The following is a 15,358-nucleotide window of genomic DNA, read 5'->3' as shown; positions in this document are numbered from 1 at the left end:
ATTGTCTTCTTGGGCGAGGAGCCTTCTGGGATGGATCATTTAATCGTATTACAAACTACTGTGAACGTGAAGTGGTCGCAGATGATATTGACTGTTGGACTACACCTATCACATTAGTTTTAGGATTCTTGTCTAGCCCGCCCTTAGCATTCTTCCTCATGTCTTGATATTGTGCATCCCTTAGGATCTTGTTCTCAACATATGTCCCGATGGCTATTAGGGCATAAAAAATCTATAGATGTTGATAGTAGAGAACATCATAATAAGGCTTTAACAAGTTCTCATCAATATCTCTACTTGCTCTGCTTCAGAAGGTTGATTTGCCATCTTGGCAACCTTGTTCCTGAACCTTGTTAAGAAAGTGGTAAACCCTTCCCTAGGTTGCTGTCTCAAAGTTTCAAGCTCTCGACGTTCCTCATCTACTTTAGTGTTGTGGGGATACTGTTTAGTGAAGACTTTCACTGATGACACCCAATTCTGTGTCTGTGTGGATTCCAACTGCATGAGCCACCTTAGTTTCAGTCCTGATAATGTTGACATAAATACCTGCCTCATATAATTGTCGACAATTTGCCATATCTTCATGATACTGAGGAATACCTCCAAACGAGCCTCAGGATCCCTTGACCCATCAAATCTGTTGTTTGACACTTGAAATTTTCAAGGATTCTTGCCCCGGAAAAGAAATTCATCTCATCAGAATCTACTGTTTCACTCTTCTGACTTTTCCCTGCTCGGACCATCTCCTTAAGCTTCTCCAATTGTTCTCTCATTTTCCTTTCCCTCTCTGTCTCTGGAGGTTCCTTTTGAACATGTGCCACAAATTCCTCTTTTTCATTATTAATTACAAATGGAGAGGGGTCCCTAGAGGAAGTTCCTTGATGACCTATAGGCCTAGTTGGTTCTGGCTCTGCTAGAGGATGAGTTGTGTCAACCCTAAGATCAGTCCTAGGTAAGTTCTATAACAGTTGCAACATTTGAGCTAATCCATTCTTGACTTCAGCAACCTCAGTTTGCAATGTCTCTACTGGGTGGACCCATGCTTGTTCCGGTGTTTCCATGTTGGGTGGATCCATGTGAATTGGGTTATAATTACTTGGTGGTAGACAATCTCAGAGAGACGATGGAGGTGATACTAAACTTAAGCAAGTCAACCGGTTACCCTGGCGTGTCCAAATGGACCACGGAGAATACTTGAGGTGTGGAATTGTGCCTAAACTAAAAGTGGCTTATTTTAGGTTCTTGAATTCCCAACCCTTGTTCACACATTCACTAGATTAATCCATCCAAAGTTAGTCCACTTAATGATAGGGGTGGATAGGGTTTGATGCCCCTAGCCCACTCGATGTCATAAGTGGGAGATTCATACAAATGGCTTGTTGTGAATATTCCCATAAAATATTCCATGTAATAAAGTCATGCTTTCCTTGCTCTTTTTCCCACTAGGTGTCCTTCCTCCTGATTTTCTCGGGACTTCTCAGGACTTTACGTGACTCTGACGGGATTACCCCTAAGTCACGTATTTGGACATTTTTCTTGAGGGGGGACACCTTCTATCCGAAATCCACTTAGGAAAGTAATTCTTTACGATGAGAATATAAGGTAGGAACATTCCTTTTCAAGACCGCAAACAAGTTCTATAGTTAGCTTGTGGCGCTCCTAACTTCTTCATCTATTTTCTACATGATGCGAGCATACGGTGGATGCAATAGGACCAACAAACCTTCCTTGACAAGATCTATATACACAAGGTACACGATCCTTTTGATATACTCGTAGGTACGAGATCAAGGGGTGACTTCCTTGCCCATTACTCATGACTACACACGAGGTTAAGCAATTGGCCACGGGGTGGTGGAACTGTGAGTGTGTGCAAAAGTGTAATGTAGGGTAACCATCATTCGATCTAGAATGCCATAAAGTGTACGCACCTCCCTGAGGGTGCTGACACAATTACAACATCCTCGTTGTTTGACGATACCTTCCATTCTTGTACAGGAAGCGAGTATCATTTGCTCTCAGTGTACTCTCCATGATGTGCACTGACCTCCCCGAGCATGCAGGCATGACAGGGAGCCCTCACCAAATGATTTCACTTCGAGCACGATACATGATGCGGTTAGCAAAGACAATTACAAACATGGAGTTAGCCAAACACATTTTCAAACAAATGCGGTGGCATATGTTCTTGCATTTAAAGGTAGCATCTAGTATTGAAAGCTTGACATTTATCCCCAATAGAGTTGCCACTGTGAGGGTAGCGGCCAAAAATTGGACTCATGCGTCGATTTCGTCCTCCCTCCTCTCTTTCTCTTCTTTAGTGAGAGAGGGGTGTGTCATGTGTGCTTTGCTTACGGGCCCCGTAACGTTGTATCGCCACTCGAAGATACATGGAGGCCTATTTCACAAGAGTGTAAAATTCATCATTTGAGACGGGGATTTGATAATGGTCCAATACGGGGATTGGGATCTAACAAATGGGGTTTGGAGTCGCCACCTAGGGTTATGGGCCTATGACCTAGGGGTGGGCCCAATTCCTAAGAAAAGGGCCCAAAATTTGGTCTGGTCCAGAGATTTAAAGTAAGTGTCAGGTTGTAGAATTGGAAAGGTGTTAGGCACCCAATCTACCCAGTTCGACCAATCTTCCTTCTAGATGCTTAAGAACGAATATTTTTCATAATTATTACTATTCCACATACACGGCTAAGTTATCACACATAGATACATTAATTGAATTCAAACTACTATATACACTAAAACAATGTCTATATAAAGTCTACATGATGATAATTAGGTTGAGAAACTATACCTGAACTTAACCCCTGTTTCGGGTCAAGAGTGATGGGCCTCTGATTAGTACCGGCTCGAACTGTCTTTCGTGTTCTCCTAGCTCAGGGGAAGATGATCTTAACAGCCAACTTCCTTTCTTGAGAAATGTTGATTGTGATGGTATTCGGACAGGGTTCCGGCTAGGAACGATTACTTTTGGATTTGGATTCGGGCAGAGCTTCGGCTAGGGAAGTCTATTTCTGGATTTGGATTCGAACAGAGCTTCGGCTAGAGAAGGCTATTTTCGAGTTTAGGATGAGGTGGCACTCCGACAAAGCTTCCACTGGGGATAGGCTAGGGAGGGCTTAAGTTGAGGTGGCACTCCGGTAGAGCTTCCACTGGGATAGGCTAGGGGAGGGCTAAGTTGAGGTGGTACTCCGGCAGAGCTTCCGCTGGGGATAGGATATTTTTCGAAAGAAACGGATTGACCTAAAATGGATTGAAGGTCTCCAAAGTCCCAAAGAACACTTTGAAGATCTGAACAGAGTTCTAGATCTTAACAAAGATCTCTTCATAGACCTGAAGAACCTCAAGGGGGGGTTTCTATTTTTGATAAAACTCAAGAACATTCAAAGGAGGGGGTTGAAGAACACACTATTTTTTGCAGAAATTGAATTGGACTAAGAACTTGGATTGAAGATCTTCAAAGTCTCGAAAAACCCTTCGAAGATCCGAACAAGATTTCAGATCTTGACGAAGATCGCCCAGAAGACCCAAAAAAAATCAAGAGGGGGAGGGGAGGAGAGAGGGCAGAGTGTCTGAAATCCAAAGGAGGGGGGATTTATAGGTTTTTTTGGCCAATGGGAAAGAGGGAACATCTTTATCCAACAAACAAAAGAGGGTTTTTTAACTAAAGTGGGTAAAGAGGGCATTTATATAATGGGTAAAAATGAGTTCTCGGACCAAAATGGGTGAAGAGGGCTTTTAAAAAATGGGTAAAAAGGGGTTTTTTGGGAGAGAGAATCCTTAGTAAAAAAGGGGTTTTTTGGTCTTAAGTGGGTGAAGAGGGAATTTCTTCACCCACCAGGTCAGGAGAATATTAATCCAAGCCTTTGACGATAGTGTAGGAGACTGGGCCGAAGTGCATGGGGCATGGTCAGTATAGGCAGGCAGGTGATGTGTACAAGGTGTGCTGGCAATGTCATGAGTGTGCGGCGTATGGCAAGCGAGGCAGTGGCATGGGTGTGCGGGCAATGGCATAGGTGGCAGGGGCAACACACATGGGCGACAGGGGTAGCACATATGGGCGGCAAGCATGGGCGGTAGGGGCAGTACACATGGGTAACATGAATGGGTAGCAGTGGCAGCACACATGGGCGACAAGGGCAGCACACATGGGCGGCAGGGGCAGCACACATCGGCAGCATGCATGGGTAGCAGTGGGCTATGGCCAGAGGGGGTGCGGGCTTGTGCATGTGGGGGAGCGGGTCTGTGGCCTCAGGGGTGTGGGTAGTGCCCGAGGGGGCATGGGTCGTGCCTGCGAGGGGGTGGGCCACGCCCGCGGGGGTGCACGGGCTTGCGAGGAAGGCTTGGCTGGGCTAGTGTGCGTTACATGCGCGTGAAAACTATGATTTTCTAGGGAAGATTGTGGGAGATCTGACAGTTTGATTTTAACGTACCATATATCATCAAAATTGTGTTTTCGAGTATTATCCATCTGTGTGATCATTTTGACCAGATTCCTTCGTATAAAATTTCAAAATTGGACCCTCTTCTCTCCTGCGCGAGGGTTTCCAAGGTTTCTGGTAGGGGAGTGTTTCTGGGTTATCTGGGTAGGTTGGGGATGAATTTAAGGGTGTTTGGGGTAGATAGGGGATTTTTTCAGGTTTCTAGCGGGACTGTCTGCATGCACGACATATGTGTGGAAAATTGTAATTTTTCGGGGATGATCGCGGGAGATCTGTCGGTCCGATTTTGACGTGCCATATATCGTCAGAATTGTATTCCCGAGAACTATCCATCTATGCGGTCATCTTGAACAGATTCCTTCGCATATAGAAATTCAAAATTGGACCTTCTTCTCTCCCGCGTAGGGGTTTCCAGGGTTTTCAGGTAGAATAATGTTTCTGGATTTTCTTAGTCCATCATCTTTGTTGATCAAAAGTTAGAAGTCGCGTCCAAGATCCACATTTCATCATAGCTAGAGGAGGTTGACAAAATTGAGTGCCTACACCACCCCTCACCAATCTTCCTCCTTGTGGTTTTGTCCTAAATGATAACCTCATGATGGGAAAAAAAAACATTGCAATTCATGCCTCTAGTAATTTTACTAATGGATAACAAGCTAGAAGACAAGGAAGGGATAAGGTGAAAAATAATCCTCCTTTCCAACCCCTTGAACAGGCACCTGATCTCCATTTGCAATGCTAATGGGTGAAAGGGATTTTCTAGAACTATCACAGAGATTAGATATAACAGAAGTATTATTGCACATGTGATATGTAGCTCCTGAATCAATTATAAAGTAATTTTTTGATGAGGCGGATAGGGCAAAAGTGTTACCAAAATTTTTTTGAGCTGCATTCCCATTATCTTAGTTTGAGGATGACACACTATTCATTGACATGAGCTGTTGAAGCTGAGATACAATGTTTCCAAAGGAAGCTTGCAAATTTGTAATGGTTCCTTGAGTTGCAACCTGAGCTTTAAAGACTTCATCTTTGTTGGGTCGTAAGTGAGGATGCAGATCCCAACACCGATCCTGTGCATGACCATCCTTGTTGCAATGGGAACATTGAAACTTGGAGCCACAACCACACCCTTTCCCTTCAACACCCTGATCAAGGCGCATTGTTGGTCAACTAATTGTGATTTGCAGTGTTGGCAGAATTTTCACTTAGTTCTCCCCCTTTTCTTAGATTCCTAATTTACCCGCCAATGGGTTTCTTCATGTTGAATAGTGGTGCAAACATTGGAGAATGTAGGCAACTTCGAACTCATCAGGATTTGTATTTTACATCCTCATATTCAGGCCAGATACTTGCCAACAGTTGAAATATCCGATCTTGTTCTTCCCGTTGGGTGTACGTGTCTACAGATTTGGCTGGGGGACGATACTGGCGAAGTTCATCCCACTTCTTTTTTAGATTACACAGGTGTTCAGTAAACGATTGGTTGGATGCTTGCTCAGAGTGAGCAATTTCCTGTTGTATTTCAAAGATCTGAGAAGCATTATCTTCATGTCCGTACATTTCTTTAAGAGAATCCAATAGGGTTTTGGCCATGTTAGAATACTCCAAGATTTCATATATATGCGATCGAATAGAATTAAAAATCCAAGATATGACAAGATTTTCAGTAACTTGCCATTCAACATACTTAGGATCAGCTGGATTAGGAGCCCTTATCAAGTCATTAACATGACCGAGCTTGGATCGGTCCCCAAGAGAAATAGTTACTGCTCATGACGAAGGGAGGAAGTTTCACCCATAAACAAAATAGAGATAAGTCAATTACTCATTTCATTAGAGCTCAGCTTACCTGTGTCTGAAACAGCAGTACCCATGACAAAGAAAACGAAACAAAAGAACTTATCTGATATGCAGAGTTGAAATAGAAAGAACAAAATCAACAATGGAGGAGAGCGATCTGCCCAGATCATGACCGCTTGGATACCATGTTCGCATGATCGGAGATAGAGATGAAAAAGAGAGAAGTTGCAGCCATAGTGTTTAACGTGGTTCAGACTTCCATAGGAAGCTTATGTCCATAGATCAGGAAACCCCAAATCTTCTAGTTACTTTTGGGGGGTAATTCATTCTCCTTAAATAAAAAATGATAAATCTTAGTAGCTAAACATAGCCCATGAATAGTAAGGTAAGTACATCTGTTATGATCTTTGGGATCTTGGTTATGTTGCTAACAAATGACTTTTTAAGAAGAAAAATCAAGCTTTCCAACAAATTAAATTTATTTCTTATCGGAAACTGCTGCTTTGAGCTTCCTGAATAACTGAAAGGTTTGTCTGAATGTAACCCAGGTCCGTTACAAAAGAGTTGCCACAGATTTTTATTTTCGTCTATTACCCTCATTTAGAATCTCCCTACTAGTTGTCTGAACGTTGATAATGTAATTGTTCATTTATCAATCTAAAAGCTGATAGCTCCACTTTTTGTGTCAGATAGCATTTTAAAGAAGGGTACATAGGAGATTACACTTTCCCATGGAATTGATATCGTCACCTTCCATAGAAAATCAGAAAGTACAGCCGATTAAATCATGTTAAATTCTTCTTCCCCAATTTCGCAGCTCTCTCCCACCCAAAATCTCCTCCCAACTTTTCTATCCGAGCCGATAAAATGTTAGGTCGTATCTCGGTTTCTACATGAGTTTCGTCTCAAGGATAGTGATTCCTCAAAAATATAGCAAAATTGGCAGGTGGATTCCCCCAAAATGGTGATTTTTACTATCACGAACATCTTTCTAGAGAAGATGTCATCTCTAAAAATTTTTCTGTGCATATTTTCTCTTTTGTGCTCGATTGAATTTTTTTCCATCTAAAAAAATATGATTTTGGGAGTTGCTACAAATTATTTTAGGATCGGATTGGAATTGGCTGATATCTATTTCAAAAACCTTAAAAACCTCAGAATCGGTCGTTTTGGAAAGATTCAAATTGAGATTGGGCTTGGTTGATTCCAATCAAAATTGACCAATTCGATCAAGGATTTTAAACTCAAAATTGGAGATCAAATAATCCTTGCCGATCCAATTTCGATTAGATAAGAATCAATCCCCAAAACCCTAGAATTAGCCCTCAAATTTGAAAAAAATAACGATCTAATCCTGGAAGTAGGACACTTGAAATTGAATCTTTTGATCTAATGGAACTCCCCTTGACCTTATTTCAATAACATCGGATCTCCCTATCAAAATTAAGTGTTTAAATGTAGGATTTTCATTTTTCCAGGGTCTGAGACGTTCGTTGAGGTACATTAATTTAGGGAAGCGTTTACAAGTTCAAGGTTTGGGGTATAAGGTTTAGGATTTTGTTTTCAAGGTTTATGTTGATTCCTTGGATCCTGATATTCATCATTTTTTTAAATACATTGTGTAAGAATAAAAATATATTATGTTATCTATCTAGAAATAAACCTAGAAATCTTCCTTGTTAGAGTTGGCCAGAATTGGCCGTTAAGTCTGAAAACTAGCAATCGAGTCCCAAAAACCCTAGAATCAATTGTTCCAAAGCGGTAGGAGTTGTGATAAGTCATAGTCAATTCCAATCCAAATCGACTAATTCAGCCAAGGATATTAAACTCAAGATTGAAGAGAGAATTGGTCCCTATTGATTCCAGTATGGAATCTCCGAATCATATACAAAGATTCTGGAATCAATTCCAAAAAAACCCTAGAATTGACCCTCAAATCTAAAAACCAATAATCCAATCCCCAAAAACCTAAAATTGGTCATTCTAAAATTGTCAAAATTGGGATTGATCACAATCAATTCCAATTTTAATCAACCAAGGATTTTAAACTTGTTATCCGAGATCAAGTCAATCCCTACATATTCTTTTCCAACTCAAATCAAAATCAATCCCAAAAAATCTAGAATCGGCCCTCAAACCTTAAAACCAATGGTCCAAACCCTAGAACCAGTCAAGCTAGAATAGTTAGAATCGTGATTGGTCACGATCGATTCTAATCCAAATTGTACAATTCAACCAAGGGTTTTAAACTTGGAATCAAAGATCGAATTAGGACCTATCGATACCAATAAAAAAAATTGGAATTGACAAGAATCGGTCCCAAAAGCCCTAGTATCAACCTATAATATAATATAATTATTCACAAATTTTACATGTCATAATTAGAGTAGTACTGAACCTATAATATTACCACTTGTCATCTTTCTAAATAAAAACCAATCATAATTAATAACTTGTAAGCAATTACTTTTATCTAATTTTCTACTTCATAACTTTTATTTGCCTTGACTTCAATTACTTCTTTATCTATCTTATTTTTCTTATTTAAATTTTAAAAATAATGATCCTTTTTATAATCCAGTAAACAAGAATTATTCTACATACCAACACCTTCTGATCAGTTAAAAAATAAAAATATTAGTGAATGTAAACCATTCATCTTATATACTTATTAAAGTTAAGTTAAATAAAATTATCCAATTTAATCATGTTGATTTAGATTAAGTCCAATGCTTGATTACTTATTTGTCGCACAAAAAACTCTTTGAATTTTCGGTAGAAAGATGACTTTAAAACCAATATTGCATGAATAATAATATTCTTTTCATTTAATTTATTTATTATTTTTTTTTTTATATCAAGATATTTTTATCTATCTTTTCATTTTCATGCTGCTATCTACATGACAATTGTCATTCACACTTACTTTTCCATGATTGCCTTAACTAACTTTTGTATGAATATTTTAATCAAAGAGATCTTGATGAATTCGAACCACCATCCCTTTAGAACATATTTGAGACATGCTCAAGTTCCAAGTGCTCTACCAATTTGAGAAAAAGACCCATAAAATAGAGTTTAGCATTTACATGTAACCATAAGAACTTACCAAAAACACACACTTCACAGGCCATTGGGTATTCCTGGGCTTACATTCCTGGAAAACAGCTCCAGTCTGAAAATTATGATTTGCTATCCTTACTCAAGTGATACCATCAATAACTGTTTACTCAGCAAAAAACCCATACTTACCTCATGTTGTTTCAACAAATGCCAGGGAAGAGTCTGACGAAAAATCAGAGAAAATGTTGCAACTGTATGTTGACAAACTAGTTAAATTTTATATGCAACCCTAAAATATGAGCAAATTCTGTTACTTGAACATCAAATGGGTACACATTTCACCTAAAAAGTTAAAATACTACAGTCCATTCCACCCAATTTCAGTCCAAAGTGGCATTATAAACGCTGCATCCTATAAAATTTTAAACCAACTATGACCATCACAAACATAGGCATAAGGTTAAAATTACGTGGATCATCCTTCATTTCCAATATAAGCAAGATTTCCACGTTTCAGTCAATGAAGAGCTTGAAAATTCCTGCATAATTTCATGTAACCCCTAATGGTTCGAAAGCATCCTTGAACTATCTCTTCTACTTAAGCAAACAACCTAGGAACTGATTAAATTTACTAATAAATACCTCTGAAATAAGAGCAAATCATGTCCATTGCTCATCAAAAGAGCTCCTTATCCCCACTAATCTAGAGTGCATGCCTCTATATACTCATAGGCCCTCTGGAATAAATTATACAAGTAAACAAAGCAAGGAAATAACCACATTTGGATAGGACAAAAACAACAAAAATATAGGCCTAAAGGATAAGCACAATGAGAATTTAATATCAATAGAGTGGGTTTTCTCAGTTCTAAGGCAGTGATCCTAGTACAAAAAGTACCTTCACTTATCTTCTGAGGAGTTCTTTGGAGATAAAGAAGATCTATAACAAGCTTCCTAAGTTTACAGGCAATTGTGTTTAATAGAATTCTCTTCCACTAGACGAGAAGCCAAGAAATAATCTCGGCTAAATGTTAGTAGATGAGCTTAGAAGGCAGAAGCTAATATTAGGAACCTCCTTTAATTGTTTTATATATCCCCCCTAGATGAGCATGGGATCTAACAGCACTGGTAGTGGTATTATTGAACTTCAAGACACAAAAAGAAATATATTCCATCCTGATTCATTATGCACTAAAATTCTAAAGAGAAAAAAGCCATGGTGTCTCATTTCCAGGCTAGAAAAATAAACAGGAAGCAATTAAAATGACCAAAGGTTCCTAGACAGATTGAGTTGTTCATAGTTCATACCTTTTGTTGCACCCAGCCACTCAATTTCATGGCCACTTTGTCAGAGCTTGATATGCATTTCTTACAATTTGCAAACAGAGCAAAGCCCATGAAATTTATCAAGATGGCCCATTATATTTCTCCACTGGGATCAGAAAAGAAAAATCTGTACAATGTCATTGCCAGTCCCAAGCAAAGATATAGGAGGAGAGTTGAATTATGTCAGCAGCCAGAATAACCTTAATTCCAGAGTACTTAAGTTTTAAACATGAATGGCCATTACCAAGTAGTTGGAATAAGGTTGTGTGAGTTAAGTTGAATCTCTAAAACTATATAACTAAACTTCCCTTCAATAAACAAAATATGTAATGGCTACATACCCTCTTTTTGAATGCATCATTCACAGGTGATATGTAACCTCCAGTTACGTAATAACCTTCTGAGTTAGCATCCTTCACCAATTCTAAGCATAAAAGTATGATTCATCAAAGCATATTAGAACCCAATAAAGTAAATATTTATATCGTTGACATTGCTGATAATTTAAGATAAATCTTTATTAAACTTTTCAGTCAATAAATGAAATATCCGCAAGCAATCATTGCAGTAAATGTTAACAGCTCAAAAAGATAACTGTGTAGAATTTTTCCAAAAACGAGTCAAGAATTTTAAAGTGACCAAAATGTTAACAATTAAACCACAGTTTTATTTCATGAAAAGGATGAGAAATAGTACAAACAGTTTTCCTTTACATCAAAATCAGATATGTGGCATTCGTGCAACAGAGAATGTCACTTGGTTCAATATTAATAGTTTATCACCACTTCACATGTTTCATGGTAAATGCACACAAAAGCGGGTTACTTTACAAGAAAGGAACAAGTAGCTTTGTGTTTCTCATGTACAATTAGAAGTTAAAATACAATTGCTAGAAGCAATAAAAATCGTTCATGATACACTTTAGAAAAACCAATGGCATGCAGATAATTTAAGGAATCAAGGATTTAGTACTGCTTCCAGAGGAGTGGTTATGGCTTTATCTAGGTTTAGCCTATGGTTAGATTTCTAATTGTACTCCTATACATAATTTCAAATTATGAACTTAGTTGCCTTTTATTAAATCAATAACCACCTCAACCTAACTTCCTTGGTTAGCAGCCCGTCATTGCTCTAGCAAAGCTAAGTTGCAGATTTGGAACATGAATAGGATCCAATAGTTCTCAAAAATTCAAACTATAATGTAAAATTTAAGAGATAATATAGCAAGAAGCTTGTATACCAAATTTGAAACTGATCCAAGAAGCTTGTATACCAAATTTGAAATTGATCCAAGTAGCAGAAATTGTAAAAATTAGGCATTTGAAAAAGGAATAAACATTATCAACAACAGATGAGCAACGACTGTGGAAGAGTGGGAGGGAGATGTTGTAGAATTAGAATCCGCCATTTAGAGCTTGACTGCGGACAGTTGATGATCCAAAGCTGCTTCTCCAGGGGTTTAGGGTACCTCCATGAGAGAGAGAGAGAGAGAGAGAGAGAGAGAGATTACCTGATTCGCCGGAGATAGCATCCGGTGGCTGGAATCTTTGGAGGACTAGAACGCCGGAGAGACGAGGATTAGAGATGCCAAACCTCAAGCAAAACCAGCAAAGGCGTTGGGAAGATTTGAGAAGACGATTAGTTTGGGCATGGGATTGTTTCTTCGAATCGCCGAGGAAGAAGCTTTGGAATAGGGGGTGTTAATTTACTAATCGACCCTCATTCCAAGTGTTTCAATTAAAAGGAAACATTCAGAACTTAAAAAGGAATTGACTTTATTAACCTCAAAAGTAATCATAACAAGACAAAAAAGTAAGGGTGATTGAAAATTAAGTCACAACTCATTTGTAATCGAATCAGTTACGTTCAGACATACCCATAACTGAATACTTACAAATACTTTCTATCCCTCACCTCCCCACTCCCCCCCACCCCAAAAAAAAAATAATAATAATAATAATAATAATAATAATAATAATAACTGAAACTAAAGTGCTCAGCTGATTAATTAGACTTCTCTTAGCCACGGTCTAGCCAAGATGTGGCCTCTCATCTTGGGAGATTGTTGCTTTCTAAAGCCTCTGACAGAAAGCATAGGGGACCTCTCATCTCTCCAAGAGTAGTACATAAGTGGCTGTCCAAATCTTGTAGAATTTCCATAGGGCCTGAGAAATCTCTATTCAATACAAGAGTTGATTGTATGTAAGATATTACCATGATGTGACTACAATACCAAAGAATTTGGTAGATCTCTTATTAGCACTTGAAAAGTTGACGATAATTGGTTCTACAGGTCTTGTAGAATTACTGAAGGGTTTGGGGAAATCCCTCGTCACTTCAATGATTTGTGTTGAATGATTGTCCAAAACTGATGGCATTACCGGAGGGCTTGGGGAATCCTCATCACTTGTATCTTTGGAAATGATGGACTTCCAAAACTTCATTACATTACCAGTGTATGAGATCACTACAGAATTTGTCCATAGTGAGATGCATTCAATGTCATTCCCTGATTGGATACAGGACCTCATATATTTACATACTTTGCAAATAGGAGGTATCGAAAAATCTCAAGGCACTGCCAGACGGTTTGAGAAACCACTCTTCACTTCAATAGTTGTGTATTGAGGAATGCCCTAATTTGTTGTCCGTAATGGATTAGAGACGAGCTAACATCATTAAAAAAAAAAAAATACATATAGAACAGCTTGAAAATCTTAGGGCGCTGCCAGAGGGCCTGGGAAACCTCTCATCAGTTAAAGAGACTTCATTTTCAGAGCCAGAAATTTGATTTCTTTAATTTCTGGAAGGGATGCAAAATCTCAGATTGCTATGAAGGTATCTGAGACTGTCCTTACTTGAACAAACAATATCAGAATGGCGAATCTGGTTCTAGCTAGCCTCAAATAATAGCGCACATCCCTGATGTACAATTTTTTTATTTATTGATATCAGAAGTCTTCCATGTCTTTCCTCTCATACTTTCAACCTTTTCTCCTCCCTTTCTGAATGTACTTCCCTCCTATCTTTTATTTATTTTATTTTTTGTGCATCATTTTTTTTTTTTTCATGCATCATGTTCAAAATCACTAATTATTTTCCCTTCATGGGTTGGTAATTGAACTGATGCTCTTATATCCTATACCGTTCATTTTCATGGATAAGCAGTGCGTCGGACTGTGGTGGATTTTCTTATTTTACCAAATTTTATTTGGGCATTTTTCTCTTCTAGGCTCCGTTTGTTTTGATGTAAAATTTTCCCATGTAAATTTTTCCATGTAAAAATTTACTTGTTGAAACTTTTCCGATGTTTGTTTCCAAGAGGTAAATTATGTCATAAAATGTTACGAAAAATTTTCCAATGTTTGCTTATCATTAATTATATATGGTAAAATTATTTAAAATAATTACATAAAATGCCACTATAACAAATTTGAATTAGGCAGACCATATTATATGGTTGATAAAATTATGGATCGACATAGAACCCACAACTACATAAGCTTTGTGTGATGACATTATAACAATTTTGAATTAGGCAACCCAAATTATAAGAAGAGTAACCCAGTGCACGAGGCTCCCGCTACTGTAGGGTCTGGGAGAGGTAAAGGTATGCAACCTAACCTCTGCTTTGCAGGAGATTGAGGATGTTTCTAAGGTTTGAACCTGTAACTAATATGTTAAAATAATGCAACTTAATTGTTGCACCACAGGCTTGCCCACTTAGACAGCCCATATTGTATGATTATAAAAATAATGAATCGACATAAAACTCACAAATACATATCGCCTTTTGTGATCCATCCAAGATGACAAATTATCAACATGAAGACATGTCATAACCTTGTAAATTTTTCTAAGCTCATCTAAGACGACTTGGCTTCAAAATTCATAATTATAATAATATTTGGGTGACCACAAGTTAGACGATTCTGAATGGGCTATTAACTTAATGGGGTTCAATAATTATGGGCCTCATAATGATTTTGTTTTCTTAATTTACCAATTACAAACCCAATCATCAAAATAACCCAACTTTCAACATCGGATTAATTAGACCAATAGGCCCATAATTCAATTAATCTTAAAAAATCCAGCCCATTAGAATGAAAAACATTAAAGGTGGCAGACCTACTTTATGGTCTAACATCCCCTGAAAAATAGACCTGGGCATCGTATTCTTGTTCTTCCCTAACAGCGGCCGCCAATATGCAATTGGTTTTCTTCTTTTTGTTCAAACTTAATGCACGAAAAAAGTTTTAAACAAAATCTGAAAAGACAAGGGTATCCTTTTCTTCAACCTTGGGGAAAAACACATGAGCAAAACCCTTTGCGGTTGTCTCTATAATGAAAGCATTTTCTTATATTATGATCAAGTGTCTGATATATATTTATACTAAATAGAACTCACGATCAGACTTCTAACACATTGGCATAGCCATGTGACTACAGTATGTTGGTTACATTATTGTTATATGGGTCTTGATAACATGTGTATGCACCTATGAAAATATCCTAAGGTGGTCTATGCCTATCATGCCCCCGCAAGCGAAGTGGTGGGGAACCAACAGTGAGCTTGTCTTCAAAATTTGAAATTGAGGACGGGATAAGCCTTTGGTGAGTACGTCAGCAACTTGATCAACAGTAGATATGTCTCGAACAACTAATTGTTTCTTGGCAACCATATTGCAAACAAAGTGGAAGTCAAT

General features: G+C 38.3%; 1 long non-coding RNA gene across 3 annotated transcripts; it reads right to left on the bottom strand.

The window, feature by feature from the left end:
* Positions 1 to 6,276: 6,276 nt before the first annotated feature.
* On the bottom strand, positions 6,277 to 12,371 carry LOC122066902. 3 transcript variants are annotated; one of them, XR_006136523.1, is made up of 4 exons: positions 12,160 to 12,371; positions 10,991 to 11,073; positions 9,966 to 10,755; positions 6,277 to 9,862 (listed from the first exon to the last, which is right to left on the bottom strand). It is a non-coding gene; the product is annotated as an uncharacterized LOC122066902 (long non-coding RNA). The 3 variants fall into 3 exon arrangements; XR_006136522.1 differs by having other exon boundaries at positions 6,277 to 10,776; XR_006136521.1 differs by having other exon boundaries at positions 6,277 to 10,755; positions 12,160 to 12,370.
* Between the last annotated feature and the right edge of the window lie 2,987 nt (positions 12,372 to 15,358).

The sequence above is a fragment of the Macadamia integrifolia genome, unplaced genomic scaffold (genome assembly GCF_013358625.1).
Source record: "Macadamia integrifolia cultivar HAES 741 unplaced genomic scaffold, SCU_Mint_v3 scaffold263, whole genome shotgun sequence".
In the NCBI taxonomy this organism is placed as follows: Eukaryota; Viridiplantae; Streptophyta; class Magnoliopsida; order Proteales; family Proteaceae; genus Macadamia; species Macadamia integrifolia.
Note: the sequence above shows the minus strand (reverse complement) of the source record. Positions and strands in the feature narration are given on the sequence as shown.